The following is a 6,000-nucleotide window of genomic DNA, read 5'->3' as shown; positions in this document are numbered from 1 at the left end:
TCTAGAGGCCAGCCTCCCCTATCACACAAGCTGGGTACTCAAGGGGCACCCTTCATGTGGACTGAGTACACCCTTCTCTTGTAGTTGAGCTCTGATTGTGTTGGCACATTAATGAGAGGGATCTACCCAGGTCAGTCAAGGACTGGCTGTGACCACTGACCACCAACCTCCACCCTTCTAAAGAGGATCAGCTGTGTAGGGGCAGGGTGGTGGTCTGTAGCTGTCTACAGGATGCACAGGTTATTGGGTTTCCTGGGCGGTACAGGTCAAGGTCAACCCCCATGTGTTTTGCTCTGGGCCACCCTGCCTGAGCTGTAAAGCAATCTGAGATGGCTTCTACTTGTGCTGGGCTTGAGGATTCCCAGATGAAGCCAAGATGTGAATCTAGGCTGGCTGCTGCTTGTAGTGCCAGGCTTGGGGCCATTTAACAAGAGGTACAAGACCTGGGAGCTCGCTGAGGTCAGCTCCTGCTTGTTTGAGATTTAAGAAATTGTGAAGCATGAGCCAATACCAACCATTCATATGGGAAGGCAGTTTTGTTGGACCTGTAAGTTGGGTGGGATGGAGTCTCTGGGGATCTCCATGGTTGGGCAAACAGTGTTATATAGGTTGATGGAATCTCACATATGGCACCAGCCTGCAGGTTCTCTGGCTCTCTGGGGGGAGGGTTCAGAAAAGGGACATTGGCCTCTGTCCACCTTTCTGTTTGGGAGGAAGCTATTCCTCTGCTCTCATCTTGATGCCAGACAGTTCAATTCCTACTGGTATGCCACTGGTGCCTTTCAAGCCACCTCCCCTCTCCCCAGTGCTGGAGCTTAGAGGGAGTGAGTCTGAGTATGTCCATGTGAAGTTCTTAAGAGGAACTGCTTGTGACACCAGAAGTTTCCTCTACCAACTCAATCCCTGCTGGTTTTTACAGCCAGAAGTTATGGAGATGTATCTTCCTGGCACTGGGACCCTGGGTAGGGGGGCCTGGTGTGGGGCTGGGACTCCTCACTCCTGAGGTATCCCTCCTAAATGTTTATCCAACACATGTATATGTGGGACCAGCCCATCCCATCTCCACCCTTCCTACAAGTCTGGATGTGGTTTCTTTAACTAGGTAGTTATCCGACTTCCATTCAACTTGATTTCTGCCATTCTGATTGGTGGTTGTTCTATAATTTAGTTGTAATTTTGATGTGGTTGTATGAGGAGGTGAGCTGTGTTTACCTATGTCACCATCTTGAACAGATGTCGATAGAAAATGAGCACTTTAATTCCATGAGCCAGGTTGAGAAACATAGAATGGAAGAAGACAACTAAAAGATGGAAGACTTCAAAATCTATCTTCTTAATCTCTACGCCAATTCCCAATTACTTTATAAATGAACTGCCTCCCCCTCCACCAAACCAATAAGGCACTGCAGTCACTTACACTGAGTTGAGAATGTCTCAAATAATGTGTTTTCTTAAACAGCTGGTTCAGGTTTGGCAGTTGATGGGTGAGTTTTTCTCTTGACAAGGGCTCTTAGCATATTCATTTGTTCATTCATTCATTCACTCATTCACTGTGTTCCCATTAGATGTTGAAGGTATTACAAAGATGAAGTAATTACCTCCCCATGGCTTATGTTCACATCATGTGGTATATACTCTGGGAGCAGTGCAAATGAAGCAAAGCAGTAGTGTCAAGAAGTGAGAAAATACTTCTGCCTGACGATGTTAGGGCTGACTAAAGAGAGGACATGACATTTGGACTTTACATGGAAGTACATGTGATTCCAACAGGCAGAGAGGGGAGGAAGCCATTGTCTCTTTGAGGGCAGGAATTACATTTATCTTGTTCACTACTGGCTCTGTAGTATTTAGCTCGGCTAAAATTAAGGTATTGACAGGGCTGTATTTCTTTCTGGAAACTCTAGGAAGATTCATTTTCTTGTCTTTTCCAGCTTTGAGAGACCACCCACAATGCTTTGCAGTAGTCCCTTCCTCCATCTTCAAAGCCAGCACCGTAACATCTGTCTAACCTCACTTTCATCACCACATTTGCTTCTTCCCTTCTGACAGAGTGCTTGTTGGCCAGGGTGGCACTCATCCCTCAGACAGCCTCCTGCCTTAATGGGAGCTGACCCCCAGCCCCAGCTCCAGGAGTGAGCCTGCTTCATCCAGGAAAATCCCGCACCTATACCCTTAGCAGTGATTTGTTCAGAAATTCACTAATGTCTGTTTTCTTCACTTAAACATAAATGCCATCAGAATGTATCAACTGGATGTTCACCTGTTTTGCCGAAAAAGCCTAGAACAGTTCCTGTCACATAATTCTTAATAACTATTTAATGAATTCACTTTTTCATTTTTCTTCAGTAAACTTAAATTGAACAGCTAATATATGTCTGGGACTCATCTGTGTGACAGGGATGCAGAGATATGTTAGAATCAAGAAGTCTAGGTGGAAAGACAGACATGTAAACAATTTTCTAACAGTACAGGTAAACCTGTCATGACTTATACAGAGAGGCAGAGCTAGCACTGAAGGAGCCACCAATTTTTCTCCTTCAGGACTGGGGCTAGGTTCCCCTGCACTGACAGTGAACAGGTCATGAAAGATGAGCAGAGATTTCAAAGGTAAAGAATTAGGTCATATGTAGTGTGACCACACAACTTGTTGCCCAAACCAGGACACTGTGGAGAGTCCTATTAAAGAGGGTATTAATAATTATACTGAACAACAGGTATAAACAGAGACTGCTCTGGGCAAACCAGGCCATATTGTCACCCTTCAGAGAAGGAGCTCTGTGGAGAACAGAGGGTGGTGGAAGCACCTGGAGAAAAGACAGAACTTCCTGTGTGTTGGAGTAAGGAGTGCAGTGCAGCTGAAGGAGGGGCTGGGAGGAGTAGGGATGGGGGTCAGAGTGAGAGGGACCTACTCTGGCAAGCAAAAAACATCAGCTTCGTCCTCCAGCATGGCACTTGTGTGGCTTTCTTAGCAGGAGAGCACCAAGGCTGGACAACAGCTCTGGCAGGCATGTGGAGAAAGGACTGGAGGGGCACAGACTAGAGAGACACCAGACAGGAGGCTGGTACAGTGGCTCATTAGGGGACAATGGGCTTCTAATCCTAAGCAATATGAAAGGGTGGGTTCAGAGGGAAATACGTGTACATACACAGGTACCTCTAAGGTGGAACTGACTGGGCCGCAGGGAAGGGCAGGAGATGTGTGAAAAGAGAAATGAATGATGCTAAAGTTTCCAGAAAATAGATGATTGTGGCTTCTGCTCTTCTTTCCCATAGGGTGGTGACAAGCACAGAATGACCTCAGCGGCTTGGCAGACTCTGAGTATTGACAGAGAGCAGACAAGGAAGCTGACTCTTGCAGGGGTCAAGTGCTGAGCTGAGTCACTAAATCCGAAGGGGTCAGGGCAGATGGAAAAGGAGTCAGAGTGTCTTGCAGGAACCAGGGACACACATGAAGGAAAAGTATTGAAGCAGATGGGCAGGAAAGCAGGTACCCAAGGCCTGCTTACATGTTGAGTCACAGGCACGACCCATGCATTTGTATCCTCTGCACCTCCTAGTTGTGATTCCAGATGCAGCAGGGACTTCCAGGCAGAGCCATGGAAGCACAGGTAGGACATGTCCCCTAGGAATGGAGTAGACTAGATGGCAAAAGAGGTGTATCTGTAGGCAAGCCTTTGTATGGAAATGACTGGTGCTCTGGGTGCCCACAGGAGGAAGGAACTCGGTATCAATGAGCAAACTGGCATTCTGCTTGTCTAAAAATCCCTGGTAAGTTTTTTAAATAATTATTTTTTAGCCCTGGCTGGTGTAGCTCGGTGGACTGAGCATCAGCCTGCAAAACAAAAGGTTACCAGTTTGATTCCCGGTCAGGGCACATGACTGGGTTGTAGGCCAGATCCCTAGCTGAGGGCGTGCAAGAGATACCAATTGCTGTTCCTCTGGCACATCGCTGCTTCTCTCCCTCTCTTTCTCCTTCCTTTCCCCTCTCTCTAAAAATAAATAAATAGAACCTTTAAAAAAAACAAGATGTGGTCCTTGATGTCTGCTTTCTTTCACTTGACATAATATTTAAAAATAACAATAAATTATTTTTACTGTGGTAAAATATACATAACAATATTTACCAGTTTAACCATTTTTAAGTATATAGTTCAATGGCATTAAGTAAATTCACATTGCTGTACAACCGTCATCACCATTTATATCTAAAACTTTTTCAACAGAAACTCTTTCCCCATTAAACAACTCCTCCTCCTCTCTTCTGCCCCCCCATCCCTAAAAACCACCTTCATCCTCAACAGAAACTCTTTCCTCATCCTCAACCACCTCATCCTCAACCAACTCTTTCATCCTCAACAGAAACTCTTTCCCCATTAAACAACTCCTCCTCCTCTCTTCTGCCCCCCGCCCCTAAAAACCACCTTCTACTTTGTCTCTGTGAATTTCACTGTTCTAGGTACCTCATATGAGTGAAAACATAACAGTATTTGCCCCTCTGTCACCGACTTACTTCAGTTAGCATAATGTCTTCAAGGTTCATCCATGCTGTGACACGTGTCAGAATTTCCATCCTTTTTCATGCTGAATAATATTCTCTTACAGGTATTCATTATATTTTGTTCATTCATTTATCTGTTGATGGACACTTGGGTGGGTTGTTTTCATATTGCTATTGTGCATTCATTACTTTTTGGATCAAGCAATCACACACTATTCTGACTGAATTATGTTGTTGAGGAGGGGAGAGAAAAGATTCTAGGAAAACAACTATGCTTTCCTCTTATCTCATCATCCTGGGGCCCCCCCTGAGGTTCTGTGTACTGATACACAGCTCCTCCTTTAATCCTCCCAACAACAGTAGGGGTGCTTCACTTCGTACAGGGAGGAAACTGAAACTCAGAGGGTTAAGAGCTTTCAGGACCACAACTGAACATCCTGGGGGAGGTGAGGAAAGGGGAGAAAGAAGGGGAAAGCCTTCTTATACCCTAATTTTTAACTTGAGACACTCTAATATTTCATGGGTCAATTATAGTACTATTTTTGAGCTTTATAAAATTTGACTTCCCCTTATTATTTTTGTTGTCTATTTCCTATTTCCTGTGCAATAATTAACAACAGAATTCTTAAACTAAAAAAGTTGCTGCTTACAGGCGGCAAAACAGAAGTAGAGGTGGCTCTGGAGACACTGTTTGCCAGCGTCTCAAGAGCAGCAGCCCTGGGCATGAGCTACCGAGACACTGGTGTGCTTTCCCTGTAACCTGGAAGACTATTTATTTATTCTTTATTTACTAAACACTGTGAGTTCCCGTTTTTTCTTTTTTAATCCTCACTCAAGGACACATTTTGATTTTAGATAGAGTGGAAGGGAAAAAGAGAGAAACATTGATCTGTTGCCTCTTGTCTGGATTGAACCTACATCCTAGGTATGTGCCCTGACTGGGGATCAAACCCACAACCTTTTGATATATGGGACAACACTCCAACTGAGATACCCAGCCAGGGCTACCTGGAAGACATCTTAAAAGAAATTCTGGTATAATCTGTTGTTTGTACATCCTCGAGTTTTGTGCCAGGAAGCATGTATATCTGCTCCTATGCATAAATGCTGTTAAAAAAAAGAAAGTAAATTTCAGCATATACCATGCCTGATAAAATTGACCCAAGGAAATTGGGAAAGCCTAAAGCAAAAAACATTAAGACCTCCCAAAAACAAAAAACAAAAACACAAACTCTACCAAGAAAACTGAAAAAGTTAAGATGCAAAAGTGCCTAGAAAGATGAGGGTGCTTCTTATGCTGGGGAAAAGCCAGTTATAGGACTACCCTGTGAACAGGTGTTGGGCATCTGATCACGTGATCATGTGCTCATGTGATGGATTGTGGACATTACTTGCTTTCCTGTTTGGGGATTGGGGATGGAGTGCCAGGAACATGAGAACATAGAGGAGTTTCTGGGTTCATTTCCCTTCTCATCTCTCACCCCACAACTTCTGCCTTCTGA

The sequence above is a fragment of the Phyllostomus discolor genome, chromosome 2 (assembly GCF_004126475.2).
Source record: "Phyllostomus discolor isolate MPI-MPIP mPhyDis1 chromosome 2, mPhyDis1.pri.v3, whole genome shotgun sequence".
Taxonomy (NCBI): domain Eukaryota; kingdom Metazoa; phylum Chordata; class Mammalia; order Chiroptera; family Phyllostomidae; genus Phyllostomus; species Phyllostomus discolor.
The sequence above is the reverse complement of the archived record's forward strand: the minus strand, read 5'-3'. Positions refer to the sequence as shown.